This window comes from Pseudopodoces humilis, chromosome 6, assembly GCF_049639895.1.
Source record: "Pseudopodoces humilis isolate 2021_Gansu_Grassland_sample_001 chromosome 6, ASM4963989v1, whole genome shotgun sequence".
Classification (NCBI taxonomy): domain Eukaryota; kingdom Metazoa; phylum Chordata; class Aves; order Passeriformes; family Paridae; genus Pseudopodoces; species Pseudopodoces humilis.
The window spans coordinates 26600720-26628684 of record NC_142205.1 but is presented as its reverse complement, the minus strand read 5'-3'; the positions used below and the strand labels follow the sequence as shown (position 1 = coordinate 26628684).

Below are 27965 nucleotides of genomic sequence, written 5' to 3'. Positions count from 1 at the left end.
CTGTTTGAAAGCCCATGTCCACAACAGGCCTATTCAGCCCAGCTTTTTGGACTACTCACAGAGTTCTCGCTAACACCAACCTATTGCATCACAGCATCCATAACTAATGCAGAATGGTTCACAGATCTTAAGACCTTGGGGTCCACTGTCTGCCCTGCTTTTATTATACCATCATATTTCATCCACTTTGGGTAAAATGTTTTTTTTCCAATCAGCATCTAGTGTTGAATATGAGAAAGATGTAGAATCCCCTCCTCAGTGACTTGCTTACATGGCAAATAATTGCCTTCACTTGTTAAGTCAACCTTTCTGTCTTGAATTTGGCAAAAAAATTCAGGTTAAAAAGGTGTTGCACTTTTTTCCCAATTAAAGAGCAGTCTTAGTACCTTTTCTTAGTGAAGGTATATACATGTCCACATGGTCATCAAGTCAGCCTTGTTTTGTGTCTGGATCCTGTAGTGATGAGATTTGTGATATCCTTTTGTCCACTACCTTCTCTTATCCAAACCCATTTGGAATACTTTGCTGATTTCAAACAAGCTTGAAAGAGTGTAAAGTATCAAAGAAGAGACTTCTTGCAGGCTTGATGAAAGATTGGCCTGGTTAGAGGAAAGGGACTCAAAGAAGGGAGACTCAGCTGCTATCTCACTCTTCGGCAGCACATGGCCAGCCAGTCAGTGGGAAGGTATTTACAGGCCACCTTCAGGATACGTTAGTGGAGTCAGAAGAGACACAAAACTGGGGAGGGTTTTCATCAAGTTTTGTTTATACCAAAAATTGATATGAATTCATGCATCAGAAATTTTGCTGTTCATAGAACATTTTATTTTTTTTAATAAAATTGTTTTTCACTTATTAAGCTTTCCAGTAAACTACATTTTCATCCGCTCTCAAGTCCTCTGTGTCTTCTTCTCTTTCCCTTTTACCCTCTCCAGATTTTTCAAAACCTAAATTATGAGTACCAGATTGTATGTAGAAAACTATTACTGATTTTAACAATGTCTTATTCACAGCTTTATCTTCTCCTTTGATCAAAACCTTCCACCTTTTCTTGCTGTTGCTTTGAAAGGTGAATGTTGCTTGTCTGTCATGAACCTCAGCTAGACCCAGTAACTGAAGATTTTTAAAGTGGTGCCTACCCAGTTCTTCAGGGAGAAGCTGTTTCTGAAAACATGGCCATGCTTGGCTTTGGACACAGTCTCTGGAATAACGTGTGGAGTTTTCCAGACCACTCTATTCAGCCACTGTGGTATTCTCAGCAGAGCAAGGAGCCCTTAATCAAATTAGTTTTAACTGATAATTATTTTTTCTTTATTATTTTTTCTTTATTTCTACTGAAGCAAAATGCCATGGTACTTTTTTTCAACATTGCCCATAAACACCCTGAAATAGAAAAGCGAACAAACGACACTGTATCATACATGAGAGGTAAAAAATTACATCACTGATGAGCCACTTACAAGACAGTACTGAGGACAATGTAATAATCTTTTTGAATAAATCTGTTCACTTTCCATAATACACTGATCTTCAGTTAGTCTGAAACAGTGAAAAAAAGTGGTGGCTTGCCTAAGGTCCTACATACATGTTGCCAGATGGTCATCAGTGTCTTTAGAACCATTGCATATAGACTTCATGAACATATAACTTTGCATTTAATTTTGTTTTCAATTATATTTTCCTTACCATGAGAATATTCTTAACAAGTTTAGGTTCAATGAAAGCCATTGGATACTCCTTTATGAATTTCCTTTAAAAGTTTTGAAACTCTGGATTTTCTTTTGGAAACTGGGATGCTGGTTTTTGAAGGAAAGTCATTATAAAAATCTTCAACACCTTTAAATAAGGTGTGGATTTTTCTTTTTCTGTCTACAAGCATTTATTAAAAATTTCACCAAATTAAAGTGATTAAAACACAGAAATTTCCATTCAGTATCAGCACAGAATTTATAGAATCATGCAGCCAAAAATCTGGAAGACATTGACATAAACTGTACCTCAATCCTCATCATTTTTAAGTCAGATTAATCAGGAGGAAACAAGAGACTGTAAAATTGTTTAGACATTCAAATAAGTAAAAATTAATCGTGAGGAAATTTTTCTATCTCCATTCACTAAACAAATTCAAACAACAAGATGTGCTTAAGGTATCAATTGAAGCAAGCATCTAGGAGTATATTGTTTTAATTAGGAGATGGCAGTTTCAAATGCTATTTTTGAACCCAGTCCAATGTTTTCAATGTACACAGACTGTTTCCAAAACACACTTTTAAATATTACAGCTTCAGCTCTGGTTTTAAGTACTGCAGTTTGATGAGCTGTTCTGGTCTGGGGCTAGTAAACAAGTCTAGAACTTGCTGGATTTCTCCCAGCAGAAAAATCGTCATCTGCTTACTTTTAATGATGTCTGGATTTGTCAAGTCTGTCCTGCAATCTGTGTCTCTGGGATAACATGTAATGCAGTCATCTCATGGGAATATGGGAAGATTTTCAGTTGTAATAATAACATTCAAGTGAGCATTTAGTGAAAAATCTTCCTTGTGGCTATAAAAGAGGTCAGTTTCCCTGAAGCTAAATTTTCACAACAATCTGCAAAGTTTTTGATATATCACTCCTGTTGAATTTTAATACGAATAGAGTGCTTAGGTTTGTAAAGATGTTTGATTTACATCCAGACCATGGGTTTGATTTTTTGAGTTTCCTAATATACAACAGATGTACAGGTAAGAGCAATGTAGTTTATGTGTAGATACAGGACAGCATGAAATTGCCAGCTTTTGTGATTATGTTACTCATGGATTTAACTCAAAGAAGTTAACTCCAAAAAGATCTTTTTATTCATGCAACATTCCTCTGGTCGTTAAGAAGATGTGCAGACACGTGAACAAAAAATTATTCCATGCTGTGCTTAGGAGAAAAAAAAAATGTGCAGTTCAGAGAGAGACAGATGCTTTTTAGTTTTTGTTTGTTTGTTTTGGTAATTTTAAAACTTGTTTTTGTTCCTCTGCTCCTCATCAGTCCAACACATTCTAACTGGATCAACTTAAATAATACTCACAAAATGCCTGCCCTTATTAGCAAGCACTACACTAGGCAAACACTATACTAGGCAAAATGTCTGTTGGTTTGAGAAGTGTATTTCTCAAATCTTGCAGAGATTTTTTTTCTGAAGAGTCTGGAGAGCTTCTTAGGCGCAGTCACTACTGAGAGTGTGCCTAGCATGGCAGGCACCTTGTTGCCTCTTTATCCACAAACATATTTGGACAAAAATCTAAGATGCTGTCTGAGCTAGCAGATGCCTTTTTCTAGGAAGGAGATGCTAGTCTCTTCTGCTTTTCTTGGCACCTTTAAAAATACTTGGAGACTACACAGTATCTGTGTTTTTACTTCATTTACTGCAGGAAAGACCAGCTATTTATGGTCAAAGCTGGTCTCTTTGAACCCAGGCTTGCTTTATCCCCTGAAGATATGATAGTGAATGTGTGAGTCCATCAAAAAGTAGATGGGTTTTGAAATATATGCACAAAAAATATGACCAGAAAAACCCAATGTCAGAAGCCTGGAGGTGGATACCACAGGGAGATGGAGAAGGAGGGAGGGGATTATCCAAGCTGCTAGGAGAGCTGAAAAGTGGAGCTGAGTCACAAGTTTCTGACCAGGCTTACTCCAAGTTTCATAGACATTCTTTCTCATCAGGGCAGCAGGGCTCACCCTGTGAGCCATGCAGGCTCCCTGGCTGGATGGGGAGCCTTGCTGGCTGGAGGGGAGAAGACATTTCTGATTAGTCTTACTCTGTCTGACAAGATCACTACTGTGCAGACTTCTTGTAGCTGTAACAAAGTCCTTTCATCCCACAGAGGGGGATGGGTCTCTGGTGGGCTGGGTTTCTTTTCTTGGTGTGCTGTGTAAAAAGTCAGAAAGACCTCCCTTTTGCACTGCAGTGCTGCTAGCTTGGTTGTTACATGACACTTTTTAAGAACTATTTAAAACCTCAGCTGACTGAAATGTGGGGCGGAAAGCCTGTTTTGTACTTTGTCACAGAAAATATTGTGTTTATTCTTCACTAGATAAAAGAAAAAGTATATAAACTATTTGTTTTAATGTGGGATGAGTCTAAAAGGGGAATTCTTTAGGTTTCCAAATTTACAAAGTATTCTTCCTGAGTGCTTAATGGTTCCCATATTTGTAAAAAGGAGGGAAGAGAAAACTGCGAAAGAGGTTTTGAAAATTGGCCTGGACATTAACGGTTGTTTTCCGATTTTTTTTTTTTTCTTGGTCCAATTCTCATAAAGGTTTCTCAAGTCCCAATATTATGCTGCTCTCTCCTTAATATCTCCTATGAAAATAAGTTCAGTATTGGGAACATTAGTATGGAGTTGGTCTGTTTTGTATTATAAAGCATTTTTGTATCAAAAAGTTCTGGACCAGGTCTTTACCCCCATTATTAAACATGAAGGGACAGAAACTCAGCTGGCCTATATTGGCTTAGTTCAGTGGAATTTACTGCTCTGAACAAATTAAAGATTTCACCCTTTGCAATAGGATTCCTCCTTACGAGATTTGTTTAATTTTGGTTATGTAAATAATCCTTGAAATATAAAAGGAAAAAAATTGTATTGATTCAAGCCTTGCCTAACTCATGGAAGAAATCATGTGAAAGGCAAATTGCAAAATTGCAGCTCCAGCTGCAGCAGTCTGAAAGTGGCAGGACAACACCATGCTAGAGGCTTTCTGATTGGGATTTGCCCACATGGCTAGGATTGCTGTAAGCTAACTTAAGCAGCTGCTTGGAGAATGCACAGGCAACTGAATCTTAGCTTAAGCCAGTGTGTGTAGTAAAATATAGCCCTTTTCTCTGTGCAACCTGTCAGGAACCCACAGGCAGGTTCCTGTGGCAAAACCACAGGCATTGGCCCTGTCTGGCTCCTGGCCACCCTGGCAGAGCTGCTGCCACCAGCCAGGCATGATGAGGACTGAGTCAGCGACAACTGCAGCAGTGGTGGTACCCAGACCCTGGTGCGCAGTATCACTGCTCGCATGGTCCCAAAGGCAGGGCAGCCCAGCCTAACCACTGCTGCTAGGAAAGCTACTGATTTATTTATTTACTTATGGGTTTCTATCAACCAGCCACAAAAACAACAAAAGGACCTGCCTTTCAGGCTGATGGCAGCCACATTTGTCATCCTGTTAGAGCTGGAGCTTGATTTTGACTCCTGCTTTGCTGTTCCTTAAACTGATAGTCAGCCACATTTTAAGATTAGATGAAGAGACCAAAAGCTGAGAAGAGAAATCACAAATTTCTAAATACCCAGCTTGACATGTACTTGTAGGAGCCATCAGGCTCCTTCTTCCTTCAGAAATCTCCCCCTAACTTTCCCATGCAGTTACCCACACAATAAATGTGTGCTCCTCTTTATAGGACACTTTCTTTGAAGGCATGATAATTTTACTGCCTTCCGGACATTTTTCTTTTTTTGGTCCTCCTCTATCTTTCTTTAAAAACTGTCTCAGCTGAGTTGCAGTAGCACAGACAGTCCCAGCAGAGTGCTGTAGAGCTGCATTCTGCTGGGGCTCTCAGGTCTCTGCTGAGCAGTTGGAGGGTATATAGTCATGACATTCTGAACTGGAGAGGACAGATTATTAGCCTTCAAAAGAGAAAAGTAGAAAACACAAAAATCCATTATTTGAGATGTCTGTCAAGCCTACTGTGAGGCTCTGTGAAATGAATGAGGTGGTGGTTGGAGAGGTTGTTAATCCATGAGGTAAATCAAGAAGGCAGGAAGCTCCCATCAGTTGCTTTGTGCTAGAATAGTCAGACTGAGTTTCCACTTCATCCTTTCCTTTCTAGCAATGAAGAAAAATGTGCATCATTTAAAGTGGTAGTTCAGTCCAAAAGCACATGAAGTCTATGTAAGCAGGTGCTGGAGAAGTGCTGCCTCTCTTTAGCTTGGTGCTACTGTTCTTCTATGCATGGGCTTATCCACTGGCAGCAGGAGCAGTACATCCTGCTGAAGGGGAAAAATACAGGACAAAAATCCAGCCTGGAGTCAGGAAAGGAAAACTAGTTTAGGAATAAACAGTATCTGTGATTCTCAATGACACAATCTTTCTGCTGCTTGCTATGGCATTTTTCTGATGCTCATGGCAAGTAATTCATGCTCAGAAGGAGTTCTGCATAGGCTGGTAATTCTAGCCACCAGCCCAGATCTCCTGCTCCCCATGTAAATGTGGTAATTCCCAAGATATGGAAGTTTTGCTTTTCACAGCTATGCACTGAAAGCAGAACCAGTCTTGTTTAAGGTTGGTGGGAACAGTTATATTAACCAAGAGGTCAGGAAATGAACTGCACTGGCATGGTACAAGCAGCAAAGTATCCTTGCTGCTCTTGGGCTCAGCCCAGTGTAGCAGGCAGATGAAACTCATGGACCTCAGGGAAAAAACCCTGTCTAGGGCAGGCCAGGAGTTCTTACTGGGGACGGGGATGTTTGAGTGACACCTGTAGGTGCCTGAGGCACTGAGGCACTGGCTTATATCCAATTCCATCTCACCATTACTGTATTTACCATCTCTCTCTGGTGCAAGTGGTGGTGTCTTCTTCTGTTGTACTTGAAGTGTGAGCTATCTCCTCCACTCACTCTAAATAAAGCAGCATTACTGCATTTTTCTCATGGTCTATATGGAAATTGTACTGTCATTTTTTACTTCCTCCTCTGTAAGGAGGAGGGTGGGCAGATATTTTTTTTTAAAAAATAAAAAATTTGGAAAAGAAAGGCCTACCTAAAAAAAAACACATATCTTTTTCCTTCTTGGACTCTAATTTATCTGAAAGCAGCTTAAGCTTCCTTTCTCCTTCAGAGCCCAGGTCCTGTTCTTCAGTGTGCTGAAGCACCTCTGGTACAACACTTGGCTTCACAAGGCTTTGCAATGGTATTTGCTTTCTGCTAGCCCAGCAAATGCAAAAACTTGTAGAATTAAGAAAGCCAAAAGAATGAGGTCAGGGCAGTAGTCATGAGAATGACTGAGAACACAGCCTCTTGCTGCTGCCTTCTGCACCAGGCAGCACTTAGACAACTTTTCCTTGGTACTGCACTCCCGAGATTAGCCAATGCTATGTAAATCTCTTCAAACCACCACACCATATTGTATATGGCAGTGTTTAGCACTCAAGTGCTGCTTACCTTGTTTCTGAGGTATTTTTAAATTGGTACATTGTTTTTTGCATTTCATTGCTGTGTTTGTTTTTGAAAACCAGCCAAATGTGGAATCTGTTTGCAGTTGACAGAAGGCATTAAATCAAAATACTTTGTTTTCTTCCTTTGATTACCAAGCTCTTTCAGATGAAGCAATGTCATCTTGAAAGATCTTTAAGTAGATAAACAAATAAGATATTTTAAATGAAGGACTTCATTAAAAGTCCTGAGATAGTCTCTTTAGTCTTCCTTTCAAATGATCCTGGAGAGTTCACCACTAAAGTCTGCTATTTTGATGTAAATTTCCTGGAGAAAAAGGCACATGTGCAAGCTAGAGCTCACTAATTTCTCTCACATGTGCATGTGCAAACACAGAATTGCACAGGGAGCTTGCAGACAAAACCAGACTGTTGTGACAGTAGGTTATGACAACACAGGTTTTAGTGATGGAACTTTTCACTTCTGATTCGTATACTAAATCATCCCTGGTTCTGGGAACTAGCTAAATTGCTTACTTATTTAAGGGATTTCAGCTAAGAACTCACAATGACAACATTAATTTAGATTACTTATTGCCTTTTTCTGCAGAACAAATGGATTCAGTGGATTTTTATTTTAGCCTAATCTCTTAAAAGTCTGATCAAATAGTTTGGGAATGTTGAGTTCCACATACAAAATGTTTCTTATGACCAATTAGAAATACATAAAGCTGTCTCTGTTCTTATTTTGGGTGAACTCTGTATTAAGCCAAGGACAGACTTGTAGGTCTCTGAATGTTCTGGTGCCTGCACAAATTAACTTGGAGCTTTCTCATATCCTCCATGATCACGGAAACATAGACAAGCTTATGAAATAGCTTATGAAATAGTTTCACCAGCACTGTTATGAGAAGCTCTCTGCTGAAGATGCAGCTTCAGGGTCCTTACATTAACGTGGCTTCTTTTCCTTCTCCACACCAGGGTAAGTGCTATTGCTAAGAACATTGTTTATAGCTGTGCCTACACCAGGGCTAATTACTGCACCAGAGCTCTCCACAGTGATCCATATAGCCACATACCCTATACTCAGAAATGGACAGAACAAAAAACAGTGGAAGAGATACATGAAATTGTGAAGAGTGCCTGAAGGCACCTTCAGGAACCTTTACAGGTTTGGAAATCCTGAGCCATAATTTGAACATAACCTATGTTCAAAATATATAGAAGAATAATGCTCTGTAACTCTGATCAGTTTAGGTTTTGATCAAGATGTGCTTTGGACCTTTAGCAGAGGTTGGAAATGTATTTCCTTTCGTTGATTTTAAGCCTGCTGCTTGATAACCTGATTGATTGCTGCCTATTTCCTCTGTATCAAGGAAAAGAGAATAACCAACCCCTGTTTATTTTCCCTGTGTCTTTCATGATTTAGTAGATCTTCATTGCATGTCCTGTGCTGTCTTGATCTCTTGCAGTTCTACTATTGCCTTCAGGGAAAAAAAAAATCTCTGAATATACCCACAGATGAATGCAGTGAGGAAACATTTTCTTCTTTAAATAATTTCTGATACAGTGTCTCCAGAGCATCATGTTGATATTTTCCCAGTGATACTGACATCTGTTTTCCACATGGTAATGACTATTTTAGAGCCTACTACAGGTACAATTAGAGTAATTTCTTCATAGTGCACTACTTTCAATGTCCTAATCCAGCTGTAACATGAAAATGTTACATAATCAAAACTCTAATGCCTATGCGAGTTCTGAAAAAAAAAAAAAAAGTCTAAGTCCACAATAAGGCATGGCTTTGTTTTCTTAGTTTTAATTGTCAATATGTCCTAACTCTGATTATCCATTTATGAGTCAGCTATTATAGAATACTGTATGTGTGTCCTGGCTTATCTCCTAGGATACACATACAAGACACTGTTCAGAAACACTTAAATATGTTGCATCTTTTGTTTTGCTGTAGTAGTATTAGAACTGTGTGAACACTTAGAGAACTTCCATGCCTGCTCATGGGTTTTTTTCTGATCTTTTTTCCCTATAATTTTTTTTGGGTGAATTTTCTGCCAACAGTTTAATAAATGGATTTGAGAAGTTCATGATCTACAGTAGATAGCTATTGATTTGTAGGCTGTTGCAACTTCATGAGCAAAGATAGGATTTAAATATGTGTTGTGTGAATTATGCAAACTGTGCAATCAAGCTACACATTGGCTCTTAATTTAGGACTGGCTCAAGCACAATAGATTCCTAATTGCAAAATATATGTTGCTAATTTAATTGCTTAATGCGCCCATTAACCACAAGAGAAACATGGGGTTTAAATTTTCTCCTGACAAAATGTACACCTGAGAGAAATGCTGCCTTTGATTGGAAATATTTGAGTGTTTCTAAAAAGGAATCTCTTAGGACATGGCTTTGTTGCTGAACCATGCTTTCCTTCAAAGGGAAATGCATGGTTTTGGGTAGAGGGGGCAAAAGATCCATTTGTAGCCATCAGCAAAATTAAATTCCTTTCTTTCTAGCCTTGCCCCACCTTATTCATTCTGTTACCATTTCTCTCCATGTTTTTAGCCCTAAATATAGAGGAATTAGGATAACTATACACAGAGTCTGCTTTTGTGTAGTTCTGCATAGACAAAAGAGTCACTAATCGGACGACTGAAATAGTTAGCTCTGTCACTGAGGCTGTGTGCTGCACACTTCATTGCTGGCAGGTTGAGCTCTGTGTACCACTAACCCTGCATGTGTGAGAACTCACTAGGCTTTTTTTCAAAAATTATTGAAATGACCTTGCAAGTAGCCAATTAATTCTATTTAAATACTTGCTAATGGCCAGAGAACAAGCACAGTACAAACTAAAGCTAAATCTTCAAATGCTGTTTTGCCAATAATTAGACTCAGGGCCTGCAAGCAATGACTTGCTATTACAGTTTTCCTGAAAGCCCTGACATTTTTCCCCTGACAAAAGTGGTATTGAATACGGGGCTGTCATGAGGGAGCTGCAGTTGCATTCATTGACAGTATGCCCGAGGGTAAGAGACTTGCATATACAAGGTGAAGAAAAAACTTAATTTACTTGTTAAATCAGTTCCCTCTGCTGTTTCCCATTAGCAAAAGTCTTTGCCAGCTGTGACTGTAGATCCTGCTAAAGCTTCATGGAAACAGTTTCTTTTTGCTCCTTTTTTCGCAGGTTGGATTTTAGCTCTGTGTTGCAGAAATTTTGATTAGAGATTTTTGAACAAGCGAAGGAATGAGCTGCTCTCTCCCGGGCTGCCTGGGTGAGCAAAGCTGATCTGAGGAGCTCAGGTGACAGCAATGTGCTACTCTTTTAGGAGCCCAAACAACCCAGTGGTGCTTTGTCTGTCAGTGTCTAAAATCTGCCTGGAAGTAGAAAGTATAAAAAGCATGTTATACCTGCCTTTGAAAGGAGGATGTATGCCTGTAGTTCTGGTTTGATACGGTTCTGTAAGTAGCACATATCTTTCTAAAAGGTTTTGTGGATGGGTAAAGTACTTTTCATGTAAAAAGCTTCTTATTTGTAGCAGAAGACTTTCTTTTTCTAGTCTTTGTCTTACCATTTGTTTGCACTTTGCTTGAACATTGTGGTTTATGGTTAATACAGACATACTACAGGTTTAATTACATGTATAATCTAAGTGCCTAGACTGTGAAGAACATTTATGAAAATATGATGCTATCCTAACAGAAAAACTGAAGATCTGTAAATTCTCAAACGAAACATAATTTCTAGTCTTTTTTCACTGTACATTTATGTCACTACTTGATTTGTAAAGTTAGAAAAATGTAACCAAAAGTTTGGTTCTTATCCTTCATACTTACAAGCCAAAATTATGTGAGCAAAGTCAAAAACCCTCTGAAATGGATTACATGGCAAATTTGCTCAGACATAGCTGCTAGGTTTTCAAACCACTGGACAAGAGTCTTCATTTCTAAGACCTTTTCATTGTTCCACTATGGACGAGCAAACCTGGATGCAGGATACTCTTTTTTATTCTCTAGAACCAGATGATCTGGAAGGAAGTCTGAAAAGCAAAAAAATTATGCAGATGAGAACATTTTGCCTCTGGTTTAACAGTCATTGTTTCAAATATGCTCAAGAATAAAGATTCCCTTGTCTTCGTATCTCATTGTACAGGTAAGAGTTGTCTTTTAAGCTTAAATTTAGCCATGGATCCAAGCTATCCCAAATGGTGTTTGCAAGGTTGGAATCACCATTCTTCCATAGCTTCACCCATGGTTTGTGCTTCAGGAGATTAATGCACCACCACTGTGTCCTCATCTGCTTAGTATCAATTAAATGATCATGAAGCCTATGGAAAAAATTTGTTACAATTTTTTTTTCCTCCCCAAGAGATTGGATTAGAGAAAAAAATAAATACAGGGAGTAGCATCACCCCCAAAGCAATGTATTATCCCTGTGATTGATTGTTTACTAACAACTATAATGTAGATCATGTGGAATTAGGACTACTTCCTTCCCTAAAAAATGGTGGGATCAAAAGCCCAACTGAGGTGGATCTACACCAGTGTATACAGTGAGGGCAGCAAACAGGATGAGCAGGAAAACTGATTCAGTTACCATCACAGAGACATGAGGGGTAAACTCCCCCACGTGGAATGCTACAGTGGATGGCTATAAATACTTCAGAAGGGAAAGACAAAGAAGGAGAGGTGGTGGGATAGCCCTATATGTTAGGGAGAGTTTTCATTGTTTAGAGCTCATGATGGTGACAGTAGGGTTGAGGATGTATGGGTAAGAATCAGGAGAAGGCAACAAGGCAGGTATCCTGGTGGGAATCTCTTACAGACCACCCAACCAGGACAGAGGCAGCTGAAATATTTTATAAGCAGCTGGGAGAAGTCTCACAGTCGCTGGCCCTTGGGGGTGAACTTCAGGTTACCAGATGTCTGCTGGAAACACAACACAGCAGAGGACACAGCCTAGGAGGTTCCTGGAGTGTGTGGCTGACAGCTGCCTGACACAGCTGGTGAAGGAGCCAAGTCCACCACTGAACCTGGTGTTTGTGAATAGAGAAGAACTGGTGGTGTTTGGGCACAGAGGTCACAAAATGATAGTTTTGATTCACAGAGAAGTAAGGAGTGATACAGCAGAACTTCCATCTCGGACTTCTGGAAGGCAGACTGTTTTGGAGAGTGGAGAAGAGGGGATCAAGTGCCCCCTCAGTCAGTTCACAGATGACACAAAGTTGAGCAGGAGTGCTGATCTGCTGGAGGGCAAGAAGGCTCTGCAAAGGGAGCTGGACAGGCTGGATCAAGGAGGACAATTTTAGGAGGTTCAGTAAGGTGAAGTGCTGTGTCCTGCCCTGGGGTCACAACCTCAGGCAGTGCTACAGGCTGGGGGCAGAGTGGCTGGAAAACTGCCCAGCTGAGAAGGACCTGGGGGTGGTAATTGACACTGGCTGAAGATGAATCAGATGTGGTCAGTAGTTTGCTGGCGCTACTCCTCTCCAGGTGAGGTGAGGTGATTGGGCAGCTATCAATGAGCAGGAGATAAAGAAGATGCAGGAGATGCAGTGACAATAAATAAATGCAAAGGGTGTTTCAGAAGAGGGAGGAAGGCATATTAAGAAAGAGAAGAAATGGGTATGTCCCAAGAGGATAAGGAGGAGGCAGGATGGTAAGACCGTGTCCTGTGGAGAGCCCCAGATGTCCAAGGTAGCCACCTCACATAGCACATCAGCTGGTTTGCCCCTCTGCAGCTGTGAGGTCATTCCAGGAATGGTCCTGGTAGGCTGCAGAGGAAGTTAGACAGCTGTGCTCTGCCCTTGAGATGAACATCATGACATGATTGAAAGCCCACAAGGAGGAGAGCAAACATGGCAGATTCCTCAGAGCTCCTCCTGTTGACAGGTCTAGCGAAGGCATGAGGGAATATACTATTATTCCAGGAAGCTTTAATGATTTTAGCAGTTGGCTTGCAAAGAACCTGGAATTTTTTTTCTTTACTGTAATAACAGTTTTCCTGAGGTGCCATGAATACATTATATTCACTTTGCTATGATGCTTTAGATTTGATCTCTTTCCTTTTTTACACCAGTGTAATCTCTTGTTAATCACAAATATAACCCTTTTCCTTAACAGTTAGAAGATTTTTTGTGTAACTTGTGTGTGATTTTATACAGGTGCCTGAGAGCCAGACTACTAAGTCTGGTCTGTTTCCTCTAAGAGAGATTTCTTGCTTTGGTGAAAATAACTGCATTGGTTTCCAATGTGGTTGAGAGAGCTGGGGGAAGATGCATGTGTGTATGGCCCATATACACATGATTCTATGTAAAATGTGTCTTTCTGCATACATGATAACAGAATATAGGTATAATGATGCATATTTGGAGTACAGGTATAATTTCTGTTCTCATTCATATGATTTGGTGACAGGTAGTATGTGTTTACAGTAGATACATTCAAGTATCTGCTATACCATACAGGCCCAGACTGTACTTGGTGTTGTGGCCAGACTGGTGCTTCCTAGGCAACTCTTGCAAGCGTTCCAAGATTAGCTCTGAAATCCATGGATATTCAAGGGAATTCACAATGGTAGATCGCTCTTACTGCTACCATTTTTAGGACCCAAATAAACCTCAGCAGAATGTTCCTTGAACATCAAGAAACAAGGTTTTTAGGTTTATCTTGACCAAGCACTAGCACAGGTTTCCCAGAGATGTGGATCTCCATCCTTGGAGTTACTCAAATGTCATCTGTACATGGTTGTGGACAGCTAGCTCCAGGTGGCTCTGCTTGAGCAGGAAGGTTCCAGAGGCCTCTTTCAGCCTCAAATATTCTCTGGCTCTGTTACTCTGCTCCACACTGGAGGTGTTTTGTACCTGTTCATGTTTAGCAAGGCTTAAAAACTTCTTCTTAATTTTAAGCCCATCCTTCTTTCCCTTCAGAAGAAGTAACTAAAAGAATGAATTTTTTTTTTAGGAAATGTCCTGGGGTGACTTTATGATACTGGTATGAAATCTCAAGATACTTCAGTCTGGTATCTCTTCTGTGCTTCTGCAGCCTAGATTTGATTTGCTCAGGACTAATGGGAGGCTTTCTAACAAGAGGATTATTCATGTGGAAGTTCCTGCTGCTTTCTGTCTAGCAGACATGTGCCAGGCAATTCCTAGGGCTTGGTATAATCTTTTTTCTACTAACTTTATTTAACTTAGCAAAGCATGCCCTGTATTTGATCTAGCTCAGCCATCCACTTGGATGTCTCACACAGCTGAGTTGTCTGAACTGGAAAGGAATGAAAAGCACCCAGCTGACATTGGCACTGCTCAGTGAGAAGGGAAGAGCTCCACTGTGTCAGGAAAACAAACCATCTAGTGCTTTTGATCTTCATCTGCAAACAGTTTGTATGGTCAGATTGCCCATGCCTGCTCTTTAGAACCTGTGATTATCATACTCTTATCCCAATTGTTACAGTGCAATTTTCCCCTCTGAGTTCTAGATATAAGTTTGAGTTAGAAAACAAGTAATGTCTTAATAAAGGAATTTTCTTGATGTGGTCAGAGAACCAGTTTCCTTCTCATCCCAGCAGCAGGAGGCAACAAGGGATCTCTGTAGGAGAAAACAGGGGTCCTAGACTATCCCATGCCCTGGAAGCCATGTATCTTTTGGGAGCTCTGGCACTGGTCTGTGCCTCCCAGGTCCAGGTCCTTTGCTCCTGGGGCTGTCAATCTTGCTTCCTTCTTGTCCCTCTGCTCTGCTGCATTCCCTTGAGGGAGCTCCCTGAAGCTTGAAAATGCCTCAGTATGTGCATGACAGGGCAGATCCCTCTTTCCACACACGTACATTGCATCTTGAGGTGTAAAGCAGGATGAGCAGTGCAGTCCCACTGCACACTGAGCAAAACATCTGCTTTCCCCAGACAGAAGAAGTAAACAATGACAAGCAGTATTTGCCATACAGCAGTCTTGTGCAGCCTGTTGCAGTCCGTGGCTGATTCATAAGGCATAGGAAGATGAAAGGAGACATGATGGCTACAAAGCACTCTACCTTCTGGTCATAGCAATGGGAACAAAGCTTTTCTCCCTGGAAGTGCCTAAGAGAAAGTGTGCAACTTCTAACAAAAAAAAAAAATAAAAATACAAGGATAGTGGCTTTTCTTCCCCCACAGTGGTAGATTACTGTTTGATTTCAAAATGGATAGAAAACATTGCTTTCAAGCCTTCAGCCTGCTAGCAGGAATTGATCCTCTGGGAAATAGTCAATGTCAAGCATAAATAAGTTTTGAAAACATACTGGGTAAGAGCTGATTGTGACCAGTGAATATAGGTAAGCACATGATTTGTGTTTTTAAATACAATTTAATTAAAATAGTCTTACTACCGTTCTTGAACATGGCAAAGCCCAAGACAGGTGGCTGGCTGTTACAGAGGAGGCACTCCTGGCTACTGTCGGAGGGGTTGCTTTTGGCAGTGCATGTAGAAATCACATTGCCTCTGTGTATCTAGTCAGCTTATTTTTGAATAAGAGCACAAATCTTCTGGCAGGTCTGTGGCTGCAGTTACAAGGCTGGGGATGACAGTCAGAGTTGGGCCTGGAAAGGGCTGTTTCCCCTGGGTCAACACTGGGGCTGCTCTGCAGCTGAAAAAACGCAATGCTAAATCCAAGTCAGATGGTGCTGCGAGGGATTCTAGTTTCCAGGTTTTTTTCTGACCAAACCCCAAAGTATGTCTGTTTGTTGGGAAACAAATGAAGAGGTTTTTGAATATCACCTTTACTGAATGGTGGAGCAGTTAAGGAATTGGCCTTGCCCAAGGTGGAGGCAGTCGGGTAGACCTCAACCTCCCCTTTTGAAGTTGTTCCACTTTGGATGAACAATTAACATTTACTAGAAGAGAGACTGGTGCTCAGGAAGTCTAACCTCTCAAAAGAAGACCCGCCAGACTACTGATTCATGCACACACGTGTGTTCTCCCTAAATGAATAGTTAATGTTTTATTAAGGGTGGAACAGTTCCAAGGGGATGATTCAAATCTTCTCCCTGGATCCAATACTTGGCTTTCAGCTAATATGCTTTTTGTTCCATTAGAAATGTCATTGCTTTTACACAACTCTTTCTTCTTCTCCTCATCTAAATGCCCTTCTTTGTTTCAGTTGATTTTTGTTTTGTTACTTGCTCAGATCCCGCCCTCAACTTTGTTCCTTGATCCTGAGAGATCTGTGCCTCCATTATATTTGAGATTAGCTGAGTCTGTGGAAGGGCCAAAGGTAGTTTCTCCTCTGAACCAAGCTGAGGAGGGCTAAAGTTTTCCCATCTCCACACTGTCTCATAAGGCATTCGGAGCATGTTGCCCCTCACCTGCTCCACATGCCCTTGATGAGCCTGTAGGTGCTTGGCACTTCTCAGCAGCCTGTTTCAGAAATTCGATGATGTACAACAGTGCATTCAGCCCTCATCAGACTCATTTCCACCACCTTCTGCCTCAGGGTGGTTTTGTCAGAGGAAATACAAACTACAAGTGGTAACTAGCATGTGCAAGCATTGGGGTCATGCTGCATTGCTTTGCAAACAGAGAAACCTGGGGGAAATCCCAAGCTGAGGACATATACATCACCTTTATTGAGTAGAAAATAGCCTTAGCCTGAACCTGAACCTAACTTGGCTTCACATGAAAAACATCTTCTTTCCAGGACTGTGATGTGTTACTTGGGCTGTGATGTTTTAGTTCAGGATTTTGTGCTGAGGTTGTAGATACCTTTCTCTTCCCACACAGTAACATTAATATGCATGTTGTTGCACAACATGTCCTGTTCTCAGGGGGTGGAGGTGGATGGAGAAAGTGAAGGTAGGGCTGAAACAGCTGAAGGAGATGAGGTTGTTGTCTCTGCACTGGCTGTTGGCCTGACTAGTTGGATCAGTCACAACCCAGAAGAGAATTAATGGCCACTTCTTGACTGATAATAAGATCAGTGGCTAAGTGGCACTTCCAGAACTGGTAACAAATTGAACTGCAGATGCAGCCATGAACATTATGCACTAACCTTCTGCTTTCCTTGGTTCCTTCTATCTTTTGGCCAACATGTCTCTTCTATCCCCTCCCTCCATCCCTGCAGATGTCTCTTGTCTGCTTTACCTCCAAGTGGTGATAGGAGACCTGTGACCAATTGTAGAACCTCACATGGTAACTGGCTCCTTGGCTAACCAAGCCCCATCTCTTGCAAATCACAGCAATTGCATTGATATCCCAGAGCCATTAAACCATTCCATATGGAAAGTTTTACCATGTACAAAACCTTGTTCACAACAAAGCCTAGTAAAGGAATCATGATGTTAGGAATAAGCAACACAAATCAAGACAACAGTTAACATGTTGAGAGAACACGTCTGCAGTCTGCTAGTTGTAAATTATAAATTCCTGTTGCCCACTGTGTGGCTGTGGGAGAGGAATGTGAGCGACACCATCACCTACACTCAAATTTCAGATCAGTTGCACCACTTGCTTTGATTCAACTTGGTAAAAAGGGTTTTCATGATATCTGCTATTCTTCATGTGGAGCAAGTTGATTTTGATTCAAAATGTGTACAGCTTTGCAAATTGAACCTCAGCTCTAGATTTCTGGGGTTTTTTAGAGGACAATTATTGTGTCCTTAAGATGTTTTCTCAATTTCATTGTTGTGTCCACCCCCAGCATGAGCTTCACATCTTGGCGGTCTGAATAAACTCCCTCTTACAGGAAAATCTGTAACACCTTATCACGGTTTCCACTATTGCATATGGCTTTTTCTTACCCCAAATAGCATTTGAGCTAACTTGGGCAATGCAGAAGGAATTTGGGTTATGCTATTCAAGACAGTTTAGGCTAATTTTTGCCATGGTAGGGAGAGAAAATTAATGATGTAATCACACTGAGATTTAGTGGCAGGTTAAAGGGCAGGATTTCACAGGAAATGCAGTAAGAAGGAAAAGTCATTCCACTTTTGAAAACCATAGCCAGTGTTCCCTCCTAAACTTTCCAGCTGCTGTTTGCGTTCTGTTTTGCCAATGCTTTTATTAGTTACTTTGTAAAGGTGCCAAAGACACCAAAGAACCTGGGAGCTTTTATTGCAAGTGTATATTAAGACTTTAATTCCTAGGTGTGGTGGTTGTTCAGAGATTATGCTGTAAGAAAAGCCAAGCAATGCCACCTTGGAATAGGGAGATCACATAGTGGCCCCCAGCCAAAAGAGATATCTGAGCTGCATTTCCCTCATTGGAGAGGTGATGCTCACTCTGAAAAGTGCAGAGAGAGTGACCAAATTGAAACAAACTCGGATGATTTTCTCATGTAAACTCCTGTTCTACTGACTTGCTGGCCTTCCTGGTCAGCGCAAAACACAGCCCACCTGCAGGTTTTGCACATCTGGTCCCTAGTGCTGCCTGGTTGATTTGGGAGTGTGTTGGGAGCAGAGATGCACAAGCTGTGTCCCACTGCTAGCCTCACAGCATGCCCTGGGTGTGCTGCAGCTGGTGGTTTGCACATTGACTTGAAATGCAGGTCCCTTTTGAGTGATGGGGTAGGGCTGTTTAGCCTGCAACTTCCAACTGATTTAACTCATTAAGTATCTCTCTCTCCACCATAATTCTGATTCCTCTTTTGGTGTCTTTACAGAGGTCTTGTCCTCTCTTTACTTAATAATACTGTCTCCTTGTGGATCCTAACAGATCCAGGGAAACTGAAAAGATTATGCTACCAGCAGGGTACCAAATCTCCATTTTTCATTAGAGACTCAGAATACAAGTTTTCAAAAAACCCCAAACAACAACATCCAATGGGAAAAACATCCTGTGAAGCTTGTGTTTTTCATGCATAGGTCAAAGTAAAGTCTTCCCTTTCAATAATTGAAATGCAATTAGTAAGATAAAGCAGTGACTCATTCGGGCTCTCCTCTGAAGCTCTGTGTGCTGGGGGCTTGGAAGGGAGGCTGCTCTACACCACCTTACAGGAGTATGGTGGACGCATAATTTGCAGCTGCTTTCAGGATACTTCCTAGTCATTTATTAAAGTGCAGACTTTTCAAGTAGCAGATACTTTAGGATTTTTCTGTAGACGGATGAAAGAAATATTCTTAATTTTCTTTCTACTCTTACACATTTTTTTCTCATTTTCAAGATCTAAGCAGGTGTTTGCATTTTCTTTCCTGTTGTAATTGTCAGACTTCAGCTCTTATTTTATCTTTGTTAAAAGCTATATTTTTATGAGCTTGTGGAACATGTTCCACAAGTACTTTCCTTTTCCTTCTGGACATGTAGTAACTTGGTTTTAAAAGAGTAACTTCAGCATGTCAAGGTATTCTGAAGTGGATTTTAGCTATGTTTCATGACAGCAGTGAACAGGTAAATCAAAACACTGGGTTTGAAGTACATCAGACACCTCTTAGAGGAGAAGACTGTCACTTTATAGACTTTCTTCTCTGAAGAATGGTAATAACACACATGTTTCATCAACTCTATTTTCTCTGTCAGATGAAGGAAACTCAGTGTTTCTTATTCTTCATGGTGTACTTCTGTAGACAGCAAGGCAATTTGGAGGTCTGTCCATGCCCCACACTCACTGCAGCCAAGGCAGCTCTCCCAGATACAAAGGACACTGGCAGACATCACTGCCTGAGCACTTGTGCTCCTGCTCACCAAAGCTGCAGAGCAGATGGGAGAGCATTGTGGCAAATCCTGTCCTTCCTCTCTCTACAAGGTTAATCTAAAGCAACTTCCCACACTTTTATAAAAGTTTTTCATTGGGAGGTTTCAGTTTTGTATATTTTTTCTCTCTGATACCTCATCTAGAACAATTTGAGGTGCCATGGATTTCACAGTCAGCAATATTTCGTCAATGGTTGCCCATGTACCTACATTTTCATGAATACAGTTTGCTATGGTGGAGATAGTTCTCCATCTCAACATGCAGAGAGCAGCAGGGAGCAGAGCCTCTGGCCCTGGTTCAACTAAGACACAGCTGAAGTTAACCAGCTGGAAGAGAGAAAGGATGACAGGGTTACTGCTAAGCCTCTCCCACGGTAAGGTTTCTTTGTTGAAGTAACGTAGGCCAGCAGTCCTGTTTGAACAGCTCCAGGACCAAGTCCAGAGTGTGAAACCTCTTTTGTCAACTGCAGCCATGCTAACTGCAATATAGGCTGGGAAAGACCTGAGGAGAATTTTTCTTATTTAAAACAGGTTGTTACATACATCAAGCTAGAACGAGTCTTCCCATGATCTGAGAGAGGGGGGTGGAAAAACTAAACCAGAAAGCTGGTTATAGAAATTGTTATCCAGATAAGAGTGTCTGCTAAGATATTATTTTGACTGGCAAATGAGCCAAAAAGCAGCCACTTACTGCTAACGCTTTGGGTTAGAAACCTGGAGGGTATTGAGAGGGACTATTTTGAACAGGATTTTGGCAATGCTAATGATAATCTGACAGAAACATTTAATACCCACTCAAATCACCTTTGGCTGGTATCAAACTAGCATTCTGTGAAGTGACTGAAAGAGAGTGATGGAAGGAAGATGAAACAAACAGATGAAAAAATAACACTGCACAGTGTAAAGCAAAGACATTATTATGTGTACCCTTTTAAAACAAAAAAAAACACCCTTTCCATTGAAAAAAAGCAACAATAATTTTGTGTGTTTTAATATGAGAGCCACAATAGTTTCTAAAATGATGTTTCAATTAGCTATGATTTATTTTCTGTTGTTATGCACTTTCCTTTTCCACAATTGTTGTGCTGTGACCTACAATTGCATTCTAATATTTTGGCTCAGGTTTTGACTCTGCAACAACAGACACTGTGAGGCCATGGAGCATATTCTGGTTGGTCTCTGAGATCCTTTCTGAATGAGTGATTTTGGCCTTGAGAATGTTATTTGTGAGAAGTTAAGGAGTGAAATTCTTGTTCATAAGACTTCTCTTGCCTTTTAAGGAAGACCTTTATAGTCAGTTTTCCCCTTGTTTCCTGTCCATTTTTTTCCTAGAGAAGCTAAACTGGGGTGCTGCCCACAACCCTCTCCTCTGAACTCTCATAAATGAGCAGGAATAGGCAGTGCTTGTCCAGCTGGCCAGTAAATGAAGTGTGACAAAAAGCTTTACCTTTCTATTTTAAAACAGAACAAAGCTTTAAACTGCTGTACATAGAGAGATTACAGGCATTGAAACAAATTAAAATAGCATATATCCTGTGTAGTAGATGACAACAGATGAGTATTTCAGTCCTTCACAATTTTTACTCCATTTTCCTCAAATGTTTTATACAGCTTTGTGAGACATCTTAATTGCTATAATATACCCTCCCTCAGCAAAGATTTCCAAGAATATTGCCAATTTGCAATACAGGGCAATACTTCAGCAGAAGCAACATCCTTAGAACAAAGCTCCTCTTTCCACTTAAAATTCTGACTTTCAATTCCAGTAAAGGAATGAAGTTAGGGTACAGTGAGACAATTTTGAAATCATAGAGATTTGGACATGATTAATGCTGCAGACTCCTGTCACGTATCAGCTATTGGTTCAAGTTGCCTGGAGAAGCTCTAGTTCAGTAGATGAGAAGGCAGAGCACAGCAAGAGATATGGGAAGCAGGATGTACTCAAAGTACCTTGTTCTGAATATGTAAGTTTAGGAACTCCAGACTGATATTCCAACCCCTGTTGACAAACCTCTGGTAGGCTTGTGATAATACCAGTGGCACAGGGGAAACTCATAACTGTGTGTCTGATAAGATGAAGGAAATGTATAAATAAATCATACAGTGGTGACCTGAATATAGAGGGACATGCTTCAGGGCTGTGCATTTTTTCCTATTGTAAAAAGTTACTGAATTGTTGTAGTATTCTGCCTTAATTTTCTCAACAGATGTAAGATGCTCAAAAATACATAGAGAAAATGGTTCTTTCCCACTGCAGGCATATGAAAGATTGTCAGATTTCTGCTGTTTTCATTTTAACAGCGATGTTGAACAGGTAGCTGTGGCCCCAGGTGTGGCTAAATGAGCATAAGAGGATGTAAACCTGGTTTTTTTAAGTCCTCATAACCTCCTGGAGTAGAAAAAGGAACTTCTTTGGAATGGGTGGTGCAGAACTTTTCTGCTTTCATGTAGAATAAAGCCCTGTAAACATTTGACAAGCAGATCTCTCACTTGATTATACAGAGGACATAGCTTTGGCAAAGAGCCAAGTCAAATCCTCTTGTTTCATTGGGAAGCTTTGAACAGACCCTGTATGAAAGTGGAACAAAATGGAGTTTATTCTTTAAAAAAAACAAACAGAAATAGCCTTTAAAAATCCAGCCATCCCATCATCTTGGCCTTATATATGCTTGTCCTCAGTCCCTGAGAAAAAAATTTGTTATGCCATCAAGAACTCAGCCTACCTCTAGGATGAGTGACTGCTTAGTCATGGTGTACAGGAAGGACTTAAAGGACAAAGAGAGAGGTACCAGGCATGTCTGTGCAAAAAGGAACTGTAATCTGGAGTCTGCCGCTATCAGTAAAAACCTGTAATTCAAATTCCGCTGTCCTTTCAGAGTTCTGTTGGCTGTGAAGTGAAGCTGCACGTGTAACTTTCCATCTGTAGGGAGGATGCTGCTGTAGCATCCCTGGAGGATGAACAGTGAGAAGTGACAGACGTCTACAGCTTGAAGTGATCAAACCCACAAACTGAACATGTGAAATACACTATTTCATAAAAGATATTGCTATATGTAAAGCTATAAGTATAGCTATATGTATAGCTATAAGTGAACAGCAACATCTCAGCAGGTAGTCATTTCATCATGAAGCTTGTAAGTAGTCACAGTACTTCCCTAATCACCCTAAAAATCTGTTAACATCAGAAATCATGGGTCAGCATTATTCATCATAGTGCAGACTCCTCAGTTCTTTTAGGCTGGGTCATAAACAAATTTTCTCGCTAATTTTTTTAAATTTTAGGGATACAAATGTCTTATTTGCTTGTTTCTTTACTGCCTTCATCAATATAAGTATTTCTTTTGTATTGCTTACAGTTCTGGTTTTACAGGAGATTATGTTCTCCCTACCCTTCTTTCCAGGTGTGTACTTGCTTGAGCTGCTGGTATCTCATAGCTTTTCTATCTACAATGCTGAAGCTCATGCAGATATGGTCTGTGCTGTAAAGACAATCCTCCAGTATTTAGCACAAGTGTGCCATTTCCTCCTCTCAGGCTGTGATATGACTGTGGTTTTTTATATTCTACAACTGGAAACATTTTGGAGTTTCAACAGGATAAACTTTTATGAAGTTGTATGTCCCTTACAGGTGACACTGCTGTTGCACAGGGAACTTACTCTTTCCATTGACCCTCAAATCTTCTAATCCCTGCATGAAGGCCAGGCAAGGCTGTTCCCTGGCACAATCCTGAATGTTAAAAAAGACACCTGATTAATGCATGTGCACATGCAGCACTCCACAGAGATGTGCCTGTTAACATTAATGCTGCTGTCAGTAATATGCTTTCTGGAAGACAGGATGCTCAGTCATGCTAAGAAACAGAGCGCAGGCCATGCCTGGGGACATTCCTGTGGTGTTGAGCCTTAAGACAGATGTACAAATGGAGTCTGCCTTGTTTTCTGTCCTGACAGCTTTTATATGGGAGCTGAGCAAAGTATCATTAGCAAATGAACTCTTTTCAGTGAGTGGATGCTTTGATTGCTAGTCCACTAATTTTGGCAACTGAGAAGGCATACATACTTGCTCCTATCATAGGTAGCACCCAGAAAATGCAAACAGATGTATCACAACATGGACTACATGAGGATGCTGTAAGGGAGGATATAGCTTCTGTGGGGTAACTCTTGAAATCTCATGCATATGCCTGAATTTCTGCATCTAGTGTTAAATGAGAGATCCCAGAATATCTGAGATTTCCATGCAGAGCTGGTAGCAATGTCACAGGAACTACAGAAGGTCCATGTCATGATGGAGGCCAAGCATCTTCAGCATTGGAGTGTCTGAAAGAGCATGAGAAGCCAAACAGTTCAGTTGTAACACAAGTCAGAAGGTATTAATAAAAACATGGTTCAGTATTTAGCAGGTTGTTTTCTATGGATAATCAGTGTTTGTCAATGCTGAACATAATTCAGCATGAAAAAGGCATTATTTCAATATTTTTGTTTGTGTTTCTGCCTTTTATTGTGGAAAGAAACTCCTCTTTTAAGAAGTTATAAAGACCATCAGCTACAAGGTGATATTTCAGCTCAGTTAGCTGGCCATGCAGATTACATTAATTCTTCAGTAACAATGCAGATGTTGCAAACTTCCCTGCAACACATTTTTAAAATAACAAGAATAAAAATAATGGGATTTGTCTTGCTGTGTTGCAGAGATACTGTGTTCCCAGATAGTTTAAAGGCTGTGTGGTTTGCCTTGTCCTTTCAGGAGCAGCTGCTTGGTTTCTGCTGGGGAAGATGGATGGTCCTTGGTCTCCTTTGGTCAGGTCAAGAGCTGAGCAAACACACAGAGCTGATAGCTGCCTCAGGCAATTCATCGCCTATGGATCAACACCACTGCTTGCAGCCTCTCCCGTTTTCTGTTTCTCACCCCCTTCCCCCTCCCTGCCTCCATAAATGTGACAAGCGGTGCTGCATTATGCAAACTCTTCTTCCACAGTGGAAACATCTGCAGCTTGAATGCTCCTGCAGAAATATCACTTGGGGAAATCGCTCCTCATTTTATGAGAAACCTCTCTTTCAAGCCCTCAGAGGGGGCATGGAGGGAGGGGAAACTGGGTTTGACACTAGTTCTGTGTTGTTTTTCAGGGATTTTGCGGAAGAATGTTGTGTCTGATTTTGTGGATTGTCAAAATGAAGCCAGATGGCAGTGGATTAAGTGTAATGCTGTTTTGTTGTTCTTGAGTTCGTGACTGTGCTTCCCCTTGAGCGAGGGAGCCCTCCCCGCACAGCAGCCCCAGCCCTGTGTGCCCCCGGCCACCGAGGGCCCCTTCCCATGGGCTCCCGAAAATGCTGCCCTGGAGGGGGGTAAAGTGGAGGCTTTCTTTTGGTGAGGACTGCTAATTGGAAACTGCTTCCTTGACATTTTTCATGCCTAGATTATTCACCAAGAGCCTGTTTGCTGCGCTTTCCATCCGACGAAATACAGGTATTTTCCAATTGTAGTAATGGGTTAGCTTGCTGAAGTGAAGTTGCTGGGTGAGCAGCTGAGCCAGTGAAGCCTAGTTTCTTAGTTTTGTATTTGGTAGCTGTATTTCCTGATGTTTAGAAAGGTGTGAGTTTAATTGGAGTGTTTCCCATGAGGCATTCAGGAATTTCAAGCCTTTTGTCAACTCCTCAGGGTGTTTATGCTTCAGTCTCTCTCCATATGAATGCTTAGTGGGGTCTCTTTCCTTTATTACTCTACCTTATTTTCGTTACATGTATGGGCATGTAATATCTTTGAAATCACTATCCTTTATCAAAGTCAAAGTGGTGGAAAAGACCTCTGGACTCTGAAGATACAGAGGGAAGACACATAGACAGACAGACAGACGAAGGTGTGATTGCCTCAACTTTGTTTCCCTAAGAAATTGGGTTAAGGATAAACTCTTAACTAGGGAGACGATAAATTTAAAGCTGTGATTCTGAGCATTTTCTAGTTTCTTAATTAAAGGTAGACAGGCAGAAAATTTTCTCTTATAAGAATTGTTCTTTTCTATACCCTTCCTCCTTGTTGTTATACCTTTCTCTTTCAAAGATAACTTTTGACTGAGTTACAGAGCACAGTCCTGTCACTCATTCAGAGCCTTGTAAGGGCCACTCAAGATCTGCCCCCTGTACTCAGCACCTACAGACCAGTGCAATACCCCCTAGATTATGAAAATACCAGCAAAGGATGTTTTACATTTTTCCTTTCAGACTGGAGTATCACTTCAGCCATAAGTTTAATACTTTTGCTTTAATTTACTCCATTATCATTCATTGCAATTTCAGCTCAAACCAGCAAATTTTACTTTGTAATGAAACTGCATGTTCTCATGTAGACCACTAAGAGTCTGTTCAGGCTTCTTCATAAAGTTCTTAGGCCTGGAAAGCATTCTGACTGCTGCTTGATAACACAGGAGAAGTCATAAACCAAGTCACTGCTGCTGCCTTGTTGTGCTCAGTCCTGTTCTTTCCTAAGACAGCTTCTCAGGAATTTGTTTGAAAGTCATCTGTGCTTTGCAACCGTTCAGATCTCTTTAGCTTTCTTTAGCAAGTCACCATCCACTATCTTTTTTGAAAGTCTGTCTTTTAAGAATGTCTTTCATGTCGTGCACGAAGTCTTGTACAGATCCATGTAATGTTGAGTTGTTCTGGAATTTCTTGTGCAGATCCAGTCTCCTGATCTCAGCTGCTTAGCTTGCAAAGTCTTTGATGTGCAGACTGTCTGTGTGGTTTGCACAGCACAATCTACTCAGACAGTTTTTAATAGGAGAAACTGGCAGAGAAGAAGCGCTGCAATTAGGGTAATGTTATTATATTGCATGTTGTCATAGTGTAGATTATAGATAGTCTTAATCTACTCATTGTCCCCAAAACATAATAAGTAATGGTAATTTTATAGTGACCATCTATTACCAGAATGCTCAGAAAGACTGGGGTTTCCTAATCTTCAGTTCAGTGACTTTAGAGATAATTTTTTCCTGATCCTTGAGGAGATATCCTGGTGCTATAAAGGAAATTTTTCAGTGAATTTGCATCCTAGTACTCAGTTTGTAACCTCTGGATTTCACCTTCTGCCTTGGTGGTCCAGTGGGGGTAGCCCCACATCAATTCTGAGAGTACTTTAATCTTCCTGGTATTACACCGCACAGTCCGGAAGGTATAAATTAGACATATTCAAGTACTTGACTAATGTACTGAATCTATTTTAGGCAGAAAATTCAGTAATTTTCTGTTAAGCAGAGGTAAGTTTGGACGTGATTTTGTTTGTGTTTATTCTCCAAAGTATTTTTCATTTATAGTGTGAGCATCTCCCCCTCAAATTCTTCTCCTGTTTTTCTTTACTGTATCCTGTTGTAATATTCCCTTTGGAAGGTCTTTTAGAGAGTATTTTTTTAACAGATTCTGAAAACTTCCTTCCTGGCATTTGCATTCTCTCTTCAGATGTCAAAATCAAAGATAATGGTCCATTGCTGGTGTTTTGGGAAGGGAGGGGTAGGCAAGGGAGTTTGCAGTCTCCACACACTCATCAAGTCAATTTACTTTACGTTCAGTGTGAGGGACTTAGTGTGCACCAACAGTAGCTCACTGTTAGCCAGTACAAGAAGGAGACATTGAAATTCAAAGCAAGCATTTTGAAAATTGTCAGTATTTTCTGATCCATTTCCCCACATACAAAGAGAACAGAACTTCCAAGGAACTTTGTGAACGTGGTGCAAATCTAAATACGAATGGTGATTCTGTCTGCAGGGCATGAATATAGACTTGTTCTGTCAGCACCAGGGATGCTCTGAACAACTGCTTCAGTCTGAAGCTTTTGAAAGATAATAGTAATGCTGTTCATTTACCCTTAATGGTATCTCATGCAATGTAAAGTGTCAGCACCAGTTCACTAGCAAAGCGGCAGGGGAGGTCAGCAGCAGGAAGCACAGGTATGTCATAGTTGTACCGGTGGAGATTTGGGTTCAACTCCTGCCATCATATCATACAGAGAAATATTTTGATGCCTTTGCTGTCCCACATCTGGAATATTTCAGCATATGTGGTCTTCAGAGGCCTAAAACTACAACAGCAAATGTTACATCAACATTATCAACTGAGATTCCAATAGATGAGCTGCGGTACAAGTG

At 40.7% G+C, this 27965-nt stretch overlaps 1 protein-coding gene across 4 annotated transcripts in view; it reads left to right on the top strand.

Moving 5' to 3' along the window:
• Nucleotides 1–27965, top strand: part of LNX1 (ligand of numb-protein X 1) — a 216561-nt gene that overhangs the window by 98471 nt on the left and 90125 nt on the right. The window contains exon 1 of one of the 4 annotated variants that reach the window (XM_088056662.1): nt 8091–8150. The exons of the other annotated variants lie outside the window; for them this stretch is intronic. The gene's annotated coding sequence lies outside the window, so the exon portion shown is untranslated. Of the gene's footprint in view, nt 1–8090; nt 8151–27965 lie in introns of those variants that run through there. 4 annotated transcript variants of the gene reach the window in all.